This window comes from Odocoileus virginianus, chromosome 32 (assembly GCF_023699985.2).
Source record: "Odocoileus virginianus isolate 20LAN1187 ecotype Illinois chromosome 32, Ovbor_1.2, whole genome shotgun sequence".
NCBI classification, from domain to species: Eukaryota; Metazoa; Chordata; class Mammalia; order Artiodactyla; family Cervidae; genus Odocoileus; species Odocoileus virginianus.
In genome coordinates, this window is record NC_069705.1 from 33,300,615 (window position 1) to 33,314,693 (window position 14,079).

At 40.1% G+C, this 14,079-nt stretch overlaps 1 long non-coding RNA gene across 1 annotated transcript in view; it reads left to right on the top strand.

Annotated features, from left to right (window-relative positions):
• Positions 1–2,487: 2,487 nt before the first annotated feature.
• The window catches only part of LOC139032544 (uncharacterized), a 376,189-nt gene continuing 364,597 nt past the window's right edge, over positions 2,488–14,079 (top strand). The window contains exon 1 of the long non-coding RNA XR_011485072.1: positions 2,488–2,892. This is a non-coding gene — a long non-coding RNA (uncharacterized lncRNA). The remainder of the gene's footprint in view (positions 2,893–14,079) is intronic.

Sequence of the window (14,079 nt, forward strand, 5' to 3'; positions counted from 1 at the left end):
ACAAAAACAACTTGAACAGAAGAATGATAAACTATTTCCTCTTAAAAATTAACATTACTGATGGCAAATGCTATCTGAGCAGTATTTAGATGAATTGAGCAGATGTTACACTTCTATTTCTAAAGAAAGAAATTTAATTCAAACTAAAACACAGGAAGGCAAATCTCAGAAAAATAGATGTTTAAGATAATCATGGCTCCCCTGATAGCTCAGTTGGTAAAGAATCCATCTGCAATGCAGGAGACCCTGGTTTGATTCCGGGGTTGGGAAGATCCACTGGAGAAGTGATAGGCTACCTACTCCAGTACTTTTGGGCTTTCCTTGCGACTCAGCTGGTAAAGAATCTGCCTACAATGTGGGAGACCTGTGTTCAATCCCTGGGTTGGGAAGATTCCCTGGAGAAAGGAAAGGATGCCCACTCCAGGATTCTGGCCTGGAGAATTCCACGGACTGTATAGTCCATGGGGTCACAAAGGGTCAGGCACGACTGAGAGACTTTCACTTTCAAAATAATCATAGGTCTCCCAGTTTGAGATATTAGCAAACTACTATTTTACCTAAAATATAATTTATATTATTGTCATGTATCCTTACATGTTCAGTCATGTCCGAGTCTGTGACCCCATAGATTGGGCTCCTCTGTCCATGAAATTCTTCAAAGAAGAATACTGGAGTGGGTTGCCAGTTTCTTTTCCAGGGAATCTTCCTGACTCAGCAATTTAACCTTTGTCACTTGTGTCGCCTGCATTGGCAGGGATATTCTTTGCTACCACCTCATCTGGGCAGTTCCATTACTGCCCACTTGCTATCAATATAGAATGTTTACATGAATTTACATCAGTGACTAATTTAGGTTATAAATCATGAATTATTATATCATTTTGCTTCTTTTAATGTCTGTGCCCTTTCTGGTTTCAAAGTGATCCGTTCTGGGTTCTCCTATAATCCTGAGCTATATTCAGTATCTATAGATAGCCAGGCTGATGGAGTACCCTTCATGTGGGCTAGGTCTTGTCTGACTCTTTGCGACCCCTGTAGCCTGCCCAGCTCCTCTGTCCATGGTATTTTCCAGGCAAGAATCCAGAGTGGATGGCCATTTCCTTCTCCAAGGGATCTTCCTGACCAAAGGATTGAACCCAGATCTTTTGCATGGCAGGCAGATCCTTTACCATCTGTACCACCAGGGAAGCCCCATAGACAGACAGGCTGATGGAGCTATGTTTAATGTGGGCTAGGACTTGGACCCTTCATTGTCATACCTGCACTTGGACAAAGGTCTCCTCAAGCAGCAGAATACAAAGAAACTACGGGGCTAAAAATAACTGCACGCATGTGCAGCTGGGAAAAATTATGAACAATTAAGTACAAAAGGCCAAAACCCAACTGCAGCTTCTAGGTGCCAAGAGCAAAAGCAGGGTAATGGGCATGAACCCCACATACAGCACCCTGGAAGGGGTGGGCAGACCACAGTAAGCCACTCACCCCTCCTGACCCACCAGTCCACCCCTACCCTCACCCTATTTAAGGTACCAGCCTGCTTTCCTCACAGAGTGAGCATGAGCACCTGTTTCTTGTTCTGCCTCTCTTCTGCTAAAGTGTGAGTCTCAATAAAGTCCCGCTTGAATTCGTTGTCTGTCCTACTAATTTCTACTGATTAAGGAATCTAAGGACCCAGGTCTGAAAGATCTTTACTCTTGATGGATTCCATTTTGCAAACAAATTGACACCTACTTTTCATTTCTCTTTACAAATCACGTTTTCTCCTCTGATTTTTTTTTTCCACCTGTGTGTAAATATATCATTATTCCCAAGAGTAGACGCCTGGATGATGCCAACAACCAGGCCAGCTGGAGCAGCATTTAGTTGCAAACCTCATGGATAAAAGAATAGTGGGTGGATGTGCAGATTCCTAGGTGGCCTTGCATTTGGGGAATATTTCGTTTTCTTTTTAAAGCTTTATAGTTTAAAAACCAGTTGAGGTTAAGAGACAAGAACATGAAACCTCCTAACAGAGAGTCAGACAGACAGGATGGAAGACTGGGCAGAGGCTTAAACGTCAGCGCTTCTCCAAGTTGGAAAAGATGTCATTACGGATTCTGCTCAGTCCCTGTTTCCTTCAGTCCCCTGCAGAGGATCACTGGAGGGCCAGAGGCATCCACACCGGCCTTCTATTTCTCAGACCACCTGCAGAGGTCAGAGAAAGAGTTTTCCCTTGAGTCCAGTCCTGCAGTAGTGGGTCTTTCTCTTTCTGAACTTTCAGATATTGACTTTTGTCAAGCTCCTTCTCTTTTTGAGCCTCCTCTATCGCCTGGTTGACTATCCGCTCAAAGCCGCCTGTGACTTTCCTCACGTCCGGGTGCTCCACGTGGAGCTCATCACACCTGCTCTTCATGCAGAACATGGACGGCCGTCTCCCATCGGCCCCTGCTCACCTGCATACCCCGACCTCTCGCGAGGCGGCGCCTGCGCACTGCGCGCCGGGCAGGTCTCCGGGCCGCGCGCACCTGTTTCCGAGGGTCGCTCTTCCACAGTGAGTCCAACCTGAGGTACCCGGACCATTCCCTCAGGGCGATGGCTCCTTAAACGGGAAGCCCCACAGGGCCCCGGATCCCCTTGGGACAGTTCTAGAAACTCAACTGAACCGGCGAAGCTTTCCTCATCCGCCTCCTCATTCTGAGGCAGGCGAGGCCGGCTCACTGCGGGGGCGGGGGGCACCGTGCCCCCGAGACTTTGTGTGCAGGAGCGTCACCTCCACCCAGGACTGTCATCTCCACAAAGGAGCGTCTCCTCCGCCCAGGACTGTCATCTCCAAACAGGAGTGTGACCTCCGTCCAGGAGTGTCACCTCTAAACAAGAGTGTCGCCTCCTCCACCCGGAAGCGTCGCCTCTCAGGTGAGTCCTGCGCGGTCCGACCCCCTGGCTGTCCTGGGGTGGGTTAAGGGGCGTCCCTGAGGGCCAGCCTCGTCACCTCTGAACAGGTGGACGTTTGGTTCACAGCTCGGCCAGTCCAGGTGGCAGGACCCCGGGCACGGGGAGTGAGCCCCTGGCCTTGGGTCTCTCGGCTCCTCAGGGAGCCTTGAAGCCGGGTGTCCTGCGCCTTGGTCCTGGCGGTGTAGCCCAGCCCTCGAAAGTGATTCCCAGGCTTCAGGGCAGAGTCGCCCAACCAGCCGCTGACGCTCAGCCTCCCCCCGCTGAGCACCTGGGCTGTGGGCGGCTGGGCGGTGGTGTCAGGACCCCGACGTCCTCTGGCGGATTCCTGGGAGTCCCGGAGGCGGGAGTGGGCAGGACGGGGAGTGGACTTGAGCTGTGCTTCTGTGTTCTGTCTTGGGACATGAGAGCAGGAGGGTCTTCTAGTCCTTTCCCTGGTTGTACCATGCGTGGGGCCATCGCCACGTGGCCAGCAGAGCCAGCCCGGGCCTCGGGGATGACATGACTCTGAGCTCGGGCCTGGTTTCCAGCATAGCAGTTGTACCTGTGCGGCTCGGGCAGGGAACTGGTTGCATGGTTTGGAACCTCACCTTTCCTCGTTGGGGTCGCAACACCTCGCCCCTGATGTGACCAGTACTTGGTTGGGATTAAATTGTTTTTTATTAATCTTGGCCTTGGTCATCTTTCAAGGAGCTTTGTGAGAGACCAAGCTCTTTTTTGAGGGACCAACCTACAAGGATCAGTCTTTGACTATAATAAACCCTTCCCTGATTAAAAAAATATATATATTTTCATTAGAATATGAGCAATAGGTTTACTGTAAAGCAAAGACTGTACTACCATTTCTAAGTTTGTAATGTTTTCAAAATTGTAACTTGATTATAATTTAATATGAACAATTATAAAATTAAATGAAAATTTGTCACATATAAATATTTGTTATGCATATGAAAGGTAGAACAGGAAGCTCAGAAATTGTTAAAAATATGACTGGTAATACAGTATAATTATAAAAATCAGTGTGTCAAGAAATAAACTTTCACAGCTTCCACAATACAAAAATATAGCAGTTTAACTCCTATTTTGTTTTGAAAGAAGTAATATGTTCACGTGATAAAAGAGAAAACTTTAGCTGTACAAAAATAAATTATGTAGCTTGTGACATACTTCCTTCATAACTGCCAAGTGGCAGCCTATTTTCTAGAACTCACCACTCCTTAAAATATCTGGTTTTATTTAATTTGATTATTACTAGCCTAATTCTAATGAATGCAATTAAAATGCAGTACAGCAATTTGAGATTTCATATCCTGCCGTCTGTTCTTACAGGCAGTAAACAGGGATACAGCCTCTGCAGACAGTCTAGGGTCTTCAGAAAAATTCATGAATTTCTTTGCCTACATTCTGTAATTTTAAAATAGAACAATAATGGTATATCTCTTATAAGTATGAGAATTCATTAAATTAATATGCATAAGTTCAAAATTGTGCACAATAGTCACATCATGTTATTATTAGTCATAAGAGGAAACTGAAAGATATGAATCACATACCCAATTAACTGACTTCTTTTATCTTCAGCTTCCTTTCCCAAATTTTTATTCATTTATGCAATTCATGGTTATTCTCTGTTAACTGTTATTATTTAAAATAGGATGTAACTGGTTTTTTTGATCCATTCAATTTAGATATATTTATTGACCATATACCGTTCAGTCACTCAGTCATGTCCAACTCTTTTCGACCCCATGAACCACAGCATGCCAGGCCTCCCTGTCCATCACCAACTCCCAGAGTCCACCGAAACCCATGTCCATTGAGTCAGTGATGACATCCAACCATCTTATCCTCTGTCGTCCCCTTCTCCTCCTGCCATCAATCTTTCCCAGCATCAGGGTTTTTTTCAAATGAGTCAGCTCTTCGCATCAGGTGGCCAAAGTATTGGAATTTCAGCTTCAACATCAGTCCTTCCATTGAACACCCAGGACTGATCTCCTTTAGGATGGACTTGGATCTCCTTGCAGTCCAAGGGACTCTCAAGAGTTTTCTCCAACACCACAGTTCAAAAGCATTAGTTCTTCAGCGCTCAGCTTTCTTTATAGTCCAACTCTCACATCCATACATGACCACTGGAAAAATCATAGCCTTGACTAGATGGACCTTTGTTGGCAAAGTAATGTCTCTGCTTTTTTAATATGCTGTCTAGGTTGGTCATAACTTTCCTTCTAAGGAGTATGTGTCTTTTAATTTCATGGCTGCAGTCACCATCTGCAGTGATTTTGGAGCCCAGAAAAATAAAGTCAGCCACTGTTTCACCATCTATTTGCCATGAAGTGATGGGACCAGATGCCATGATCTTAGTTTTCTGAGTGTTGAGCTTTAAGCCAACTTTTTCACTCTCCTCTTTCACTTTCATCAAGAGGCTCTTTAGATCTTCTTCACTTTCTGCCATAAGGTTGGTGTCATCTGCATATTGACCATGTTCATCCGTTCCTTATTCTCAAATGTAAGGAAAGTAGCATTGCTGTACTTCTTTTACTTTCTGATTTATTTTTGCTCTAACATCATTAAAGCCTCTAACATTGGTACTATAACAGTCTATTAATACATTGCTTTATCTAAAGATCAATTCTATATATTGAATAGTATTGAACACTACTTAGAGCTGACAATTATGGCTTATTTTGTGTTAGGCACTGTGCTAAGTACTAAGTATAGGAGATAAATGATCTCAATTTGTGATCAAACCAACCCTGGGAGAACAGTCCTAATTTTAGAACCCTACTTTATAAATGGGGTTCTATTCTTAAAACTCCATTTTATAAATGAGAAACCTGATGTATAGAAGAGATTTTAAAAAACTCCCTAAAACTCAACACCTTATAAATGAAGGAAATTCATATGTAGCATTCATATATAGCTACCAGCATGCTTAAAAGATTGGTTATGATACCACTCAAATATATTTACAAATCAGTATCATGGTTATTGTAAATATTATAAATGACATAATTATGAGTGCATGCTCATACTTCAATCATGTCTGACTCTTTGTGACTCTCTGGATTGTAGCCTCAGACTCCTTTGTTCATGGGATTCTTCACGCAAGAATACTGGAGTGGGTTGCCATACCCTCGTCCAGGGGACTTCCTGATTCAGGGACAGAACCTGGGTCTCCTACACTGCGAGTGGATTCTTTACTGCTGAGCTGCTAGGGAAGCCCAGTTAAGCATGGTGATAGACTTTCAATTAAGTAAATACAGGTCTTTTTCTTTAAACTACTTGATGGAGAATGTTCAGACCATCAAGTTCAATGCTTTCTCTTTCTTTCACTCTACTAATTTCTCAAAGCTATGTCATATGTTAAGTTGCTTTATAATCGTACCATAACTGTTTCTACAGTGTTATGGTTTTCCTGGACTCTCTAGTTAATATTTCTTTGTATATAGACAAGTCATTGCATTTCCTATAATGTACATTTCATTAACTGGGAAATACCATTTTGTTGACCAAAAGACATCTTTATCTTCTAACTTTTAATAATTTAAAGGTAACAGTTATTTTGCTGATAAGTCATTCTTCATGGAGCCTCCTTTGACGTCCTTATTTTCTTTGATTCTTATTTTTATTTTCCTGGAGTCCATTCTTTTGTTAGTTTGAATATTGAAGTTGACTGAATCAGAATGACTCCAAATAGTAGTGACTTAAAGATAGTTTACTTCTGAGAGAGTGCACAGAAAAGGGAACTCTCTTACATTGTTGGTGGGAATGCGAACTAGTTCAGCCACTATGGAGAACTGTGTAAAGATTCCTTAAAAAAATGGAAATAGAACTGCCATATGACCCAGCAATCCCACTGCTGGGCATACACACTGAAGTAACCAGAATTGAAAGAGACACCTGTACCCCAATGTTCATCGCAGCACTGTTTACAATAGCTCAGACATGGAAGCAACCTAGATGTCCATCAAAGGGATAAGAAAGCTGTGGTACAGATACACAATGGAATATTACTCAGCTACTAAAAAGAATGTATTTGAATCAATTCTAATGATGTGGATGAAACTGGAGCCTATTATACAGAGTGAAATAAGTCAGAAAGAAAAACACCAATACAGTATATTAACACATATATATGGAATTTAGAAATATGGTAACAATGACCCTATATGTGAGACAGCAAAAGAGACACAGATGTAAAGAACAGACTTTTGGACTCTATGGGAGAAGGTGAGGGTGAGATGATTTGAGAGAATAGCATTGAAACATGTATATTACCATATGTGAAATAGACCACCAGTCCAGGTTCAATGCATAAGGCAGGGTGCTCAGGGCTGGTGCACTGGGATGACCCTGAGGGATGGGGAGGGAGGTGGGAGGGAGGGTCAGGATGGGAAACACATGTACACCCATGGCCGATTCATGTCAATGTATGGCAAAAACCACCACAATATTGTAAAGTAATTAGCCTCCAATTAAAATAAATAAATTAATTAATAAAATGAAAAAAAAAGTTTACTTCTTGCATAAGTGGTGATCTTTGACTTGTTAAAAAAACTCCGTAATTTTCAGATTGTTGTGTGATTTCTCTGTCATCTTCAACAGTTGACTTCATTCTCATGGTCCAATGTTTCCATCTCAATTTTCTCTATTACATCACTATGTGCAAGGAAGGAAGAAATGGGAAAGGCAGTGAGGTAGGGGAAGATTCTCTTTCTGTTAAGGGAAAATCCCAGAGGACTCCTTTTTAAAATTTTATTTATTTAATTGGATTATAATTACTTTACAATATTGTGATGGTTTTTGCCATACATAAACATGAAATGACCATAGGCATACTTGTGTCCACTTCCTCCTAAACCACACACTGCCCCCCTACCCCAAGTCCCTCCCTACCCTATCCTTTGAAGTCATCACTTTGGGTTCCCTGTGTCATACATCAAACTCCCACTGGATATCTATTTTACATATATTAATGTGTATGTTTCAGTGCCATTCTCTCAAATCATCCCACTCTCTCCTTTTCCCTCTGAGTCCAAAAGTCTGTTGTTTACGTCTGTGTTTCCTTTGCTACTCTGCACATAGGGTAATCAGTATCATCTTTCTAGAGTCAATATATATGCATTAGTATACAATATTTGTGTTTCTCTTCCTGACTTGCTTCACTCTCTATAATAGGCTTTAGGTTCATCCATCATTAGAACTGGTTCAAATGTGTTTGTTTTTATGTATGAGTAATATTCCATTGTGTATAGGTAGCACAACTTCCCTATCTATTTATCTGCTGATGGTCATCTAGGTTGCTTCCATGTCCTAGCTATTGTAATAGTACTTCAGTGAACACTGTGTACATGTGTCTTTTTCAGCTCTATTTTCCTCAGAGTATATGCCCAGTAGTGGGGTTTCTGGGTCATATAGTAGTTTTATTCCTAGTTTTTTAAGAAATCGCCATAATGATTGTATCAGTTTGCATTCCCATCAACAGTGTAAGAGGGTTCCCTTTTCTCCACATACTCTCCAGCATTTATTGTTTGTAGACTTTTTGATGATGGCTGTTCTGACCAGTATGAGATGATATCTCATTGTGATTTTAATTTGCTTTTCTCTAAGTATGAGTGATGTTGAGCATCTTTTCATGTACTTATTAATCATCTGTATGTCTTCTTTGGAGAAATGTCTGTTTAGGTCTTCTGCCCACTTTTTGTCAATTGTTTTGTTTGCTATCGTTTTCTCCCATCCTGAGGGTTGTCTTTCACCTTGCTTGTAGTTTCCTTCATTGTGCAACAACTTTTAAGTTTAACTAGGTCCTATTTATTTATTTTTGTTTTTATTTCCATTAATCTAGGAGGTGGGTCATATAAGATCTTGCTGTGATTTATGTCAGAGAGTGTTCTGCCTATGTTTTCCTCTAAGAGTTTAATAGTTTCTGGTCTTACATTTAGGTCTTTAACCCATTTTGACTTTATTTTTGTGTATGGTGTTAGAAAGTGTTCTAATTTCATTCTTTTACATACAATTGACCAGTTTTTCCAACACCACTTGTTGGAGAGACTGTCTTTTCCCCCATTGTATCTTTAACATTTACATTGCAATAGTCAGAACCTAGGCACAGTGCCACTCCTTTCTGCAGAAAAGTTGGAAAAACTCTTTAGTTGTGTGATCATTGCCCACCTAAACACACTTACATTGTAAAAAGAGATTAGAGGGCTGCTACAGTCTCTGCCATGGTTCAAAAAATACCTGCACATTTTTTTTTTTTAATTCACACAGAGAATCCACAAAGTTCTTTTTCCTTGTGTCATCTACTCCAGGATTTCTGGCTGATGCGTGGTCTTCTCTTTCAGGGTCCATTGTAGTTCCATGGAGTCTGATCACAGATAATTTTAAATGTAAACTAAAAAAAAAAAAAAAAAAAAGAACCAAGGCAGGTTACTGCACACTCTGCCCCCATACACACTAAATATAAAATGGTTTGTCAGAAATAGGTAGTTACAATACAGAATATAATTTGAAGAAAGGGAAAAGATACTGAAACAACTCTCTTATAGGTATAATCGTATTTTGCTTGGCCAGAATTATGAAGACTTTTGGCTGAGGTGAGGAGACAGTTTCCCCCGGTTAGCCCATTTGTCATCCCTGTACTGTTTTCTAGGAGAAGTTACTTAATTCTCTACTGTCTATTGACCTTGGTTGTACTGAGTGGTCTTTCCTTTCCTGTGAGATCTACAGAATATTTGCAACTCAATTTTTGTTGGTGCATTTTGGGATAGAGATGTCACAGGCTTCTGCAGGCTAAGGCATAGTCTCTTTAACAATACATTTTCAGAAATGAAAAAGAAATGTAGGCTTTCAGTCTTGTTGCTTTTTGTCAATTTCCTGCACAAATTACCCCAAACAGAGCATCCATCTGGACATAAAGATTAACCTGAGCACTTTCACCTTCTTTGTACTGGTTTTTTTGGTTTGTCCTTCAAGATCTCTCTCAGACCACAGGAAGCTAAAATTGGGCCAGTTGTTGAATATTTATTTACCAGTCAACACTGATTTTAGCAAGCTATATTGTCAATGACAAGTTTGATATTTTTTAGATTTTTATTACTCAGTAGATAACCTGTATTTTTATCATATAGATTATTTTTCAAATTATGTATTTTTCATTGAAATTTTCAACACGTCTCTGTGTCTAGGTCAGGGAACTCAATGTGCCTTTCAATTAAAAGACTGAATGGTATATATGATAGTCATTTTATTAATTACCATAGACATTTTCTGTCTTCCTAATCTCTGTTCAATACCTGTATTCCAATAACCAGTGCTATTAGAAGTGTGCTATTTTTTACATAATAATTGTAATTTTGATGGGATTTGGGGGAGAAATTAAATTTAAAATGTGTTCTCAATCCACCCCCATTAAAAACCTCAAAAAATGTACACAGATGTTAATAAAGACTAGAGCTTTAAAAATGAGAATACTTACCAGGATGATTCCCAACTCACAAGCTATTTAGGAAGACACAGATATTTTAATAAGTTATACTTTCTTTTCATCTCTAATAAGATTAAAAATAATAAAGTTATTGATTCATTATTTTTTCTTTTATTTTTGCCATTTTTCAAATGTTTAATATTAAAATAGTCAGTGTATTTTCTGTTCCAAAGTTAGAAAATGTTAGATTCTCTGAATAATTTGAGAAAAAGAGCAAAGTTAAAATGACTGATTATATCACACTCTTTCCCATGATTATAACAATGTGAAAAGCACAGTGTTCTTTATATGTAAATAAATGTGATTTGGACCTATGTTTTTCATTCTCAAATAATACTAGGACCTGATTGATGGCTTTACGTTAATAAATCTCTAGACACTGAAAGACTGCTTAGGTCATTGGAAACCGCAAAGCAACTGAGCAGTGTAGCAGCTGAGAGGAGTATGTGTACACTGTAGATATGGTTTTGTGTTTATATATAAAATATTATTTGTTGCATATTTTAAATACATTGACCTCATGTGATAATTTATTGATCACTATTTAGAACTATTTTTTATGTCTCTGTATGCACACATACATATGCACCTGCCTACTTGGGTATAATTTAATTAATTGAGGAATTCATGTTACTACTTAGCTTGTTTTCATAATGTGCCCACAATATTTTCTCCAAAGGGCCTAAGAAACAATGTACAATAAATAAGTAAATACCCAAATGTCATTATTCTTTGTTTCAATGTATGACATAAATCAAGTAATTTGCTTCCCAATCGTCCTAACCTTATATGATGAATGAGACAGATTATTTCGATGTCAAAACTTCTTCCTCATGTGTACTCCTCCTTCAGACTTTCAACCTACTTATTAGGTAATTACCAGCTCATAAATTTTTTTCAAAGAAGATGTTGTGAAATGCTCCTTGACTAACTTTGTATTTATATTTTAGTGGATCTGTGAGAATGAGCCAATATTTGAGTGAATTTAATAGAAATGAGAAAACATTTTGCAGGGGAGAGAAAATAACATGTGTGGTGGCTGTTTGGGAGAAATGGTGTTAAGCAAGTTTGTGGTGTTTTTCATTTCATATTGTTTTGTTTCTTTGTACGTGAAAAGCAATATATTTTTATGCTCCTGAGAAGAAAGCAACACAAAATGTAAAATCACTGAGAACAGAAAACTGTTAGAGCCGTATACATAAGTGGCAAGATGATTGTGCCTAGAAAATAAAGGGAGGGTTGACTTGGCATGATAACATTGGCAGTTTATGAAGATAACAGTTGGAGAGGCAGGACAGGGGATGCAGATCCTGAAAGGTGGGTGCATGTAATTGTGGGAGTCTGTAGAACATCTTTCCTAATGTTGCAGTTACACCAGCAAAGGGTAAATCAGGACATTCCCTGACATTAGGGAGAAGAGAAGAGAGCTAGAAATTTAAGGAGAGAAAAGATATAAAGACGCATCTAGAAGAATATAAGATGGAAGACCTGGAGAAGTATGACTGTTGAGTAGCCTAAGGGTGTGTGCCTTCATCACAGGGAGGCTGGTCAGATGCATCCATGTAGAAACAGAGGTTGACAGTTGGGTTTAGAGTTTCCCAGGTGGCTCAGTGGTAAAGAACCTGCCAGTGTAGGAAACAAAGATTCCATTCCTGGGTCAGGAAGATCCCCTGAAGAAGGAAATGGCAACTCACTCCAGTGTTCTTGCCTGGGAAATCCCAGGAATAAAGGAGTCTGGTGGACTACAGTCCATGGAGTCACAAGAGTTGGGTACAACTTAGTGACTAAACATCAACAGCTGGGTTTAAGCCAAAAATTATGGTTTTGCAAAGTGAGTTTAAACAGTGAGAAAAAGGAGAGTCAGGAAATTTTGTGAAAGAAACATTATTTTGACTGACCATAGTATTTTAAGCTGACTAAAGGACGAGAGAACTCTAAATGGGTGAGAGACAGTGAAATGCAACACAATTTGCAGTTCCTATGGGTCGAGGGGTTGTTGGAGTCTGAATTTTGCAGGATGTGATTTCCAATACCAGTCAGCAGTGGTTATAATGGGATACATAAAATTGAAATCATGAAAGGTATGCAGATATTTGAAATGACAAAATCTGGTTAATTTCTTATGTAAAGAATAAGAGCAGTGGGGGAGAACACTCAAGGATGTGAGTAGTTAGGGTGTTGGAACCATTATCTGCAAACACAGTGACATTGTAAGTTAAGACAGGTGGCTTATAAGGACAATGACAGTGAATTAGAAACTGAAACAGTCAATAAATAAGGGTGAATTGGGGCTTCCCAGGTGGCTCAGTGGTAAAGAATCGGCCTGCCAATGCAGGAGATGCAAGAGACATTGGTTTGATCTCTGGGTTGGGAAGATCCCCTGGAGGAGGAAATGGGAACCCACTCCAGTATTTGGAAATCCCATGGACAGAGTAGCCTGGTAAGCTCCAGTCTACTGGGTTGCAAAGAGTTGGACATGACTGAGCACACATGCATGTGCAAGGGTGAAGTAGCCAGGTACTGGGAAGTGACATCAATGAGTTTCATAATTGGTAATGCAAAGTAACGATTAAAGTTTTAAAGTTTTAGGGAAGTCTGGAAGGAAATGGCTTCTGTGAGCTGATGAAGAGCAGGAAAGATACCTATCCTATATCTACAGTCAGTGGTTCAAGATCTTTTCAGATGTATGGAGAAGAGTCATCACTTGAGAAGACTGTACAGAAACGTTGACCTCTCCTGCAGAGTCTAGTTTAGTCAACATTGTAAGTTTTCTCTGTATAGTTAAAAAAAATATGAGTTAACACTTTCCTCCTTTTCAATGTTCTTGTCTCTGTCTTCTGTTTTATATCTACTATACCTTTATATTCCTTTTCTTCTATACCTAATAGCTCCTCTTTCAAAGTTTCTCTCTCTATAAACATTGCCTTTTCCTGTGGGAAAATTATCCCGTTTCTGCTCAGTGAATGCCTCTTATTATTCTTGCCCCTGCAGTTCAGCTCATTACTGAGATTTTTATTTTTCCTCACAACAAAAGTTTTCATTTTGAAAATCTAGTCTGTTATCTTATGGAGGCCTGACTCTCTCATTTCCTGTTGGCCTGTTTCATGAGCACTATGTAAGCTTTCTGTACCTGCCTAAATGATGATGTGTCATTGGTGACATACTTTGCCAGAGGCTGACTGTGATCATGGACATGGAAACTTTTCCTTCATCTCAGGATTTATTCCTGCTTTCTGTCCAAAAGGCCCACATTCTCTGCTCTTCCACTAGCCAGATGTTTCTCTTGCCTTTTGTTCAGTAAAAGTAAGTGAGGGGTCAAGAGTCTAATTAACCTGCTTGCCCCTCCAAACAAGCATCTCAGAGCTTTTCTCTTTTCCCAAAATTTGCCGCATTTTAGTTCAGAGCAATTCTCAAAGCAAACAATGGTGCTACAAAAATAAGAGCATCTCCAGAGTTTAGGCCAGGCATTCTGCTAAGCACCTTGTATGTGCTATGTCACTTCGGATGTGTCTGATTCTTTGCAACACTACAGACTGTAGCCTGCCAGGTTCCTCTGTCTGTGAGATTTCCAGGCAGATTCTTCATTACTAGTGCCACCTGGGAAACTGAAGCACCTTGTACAGAATTAACCATTTCAACCTTGTATCAGTTCTTTGAAATAAATC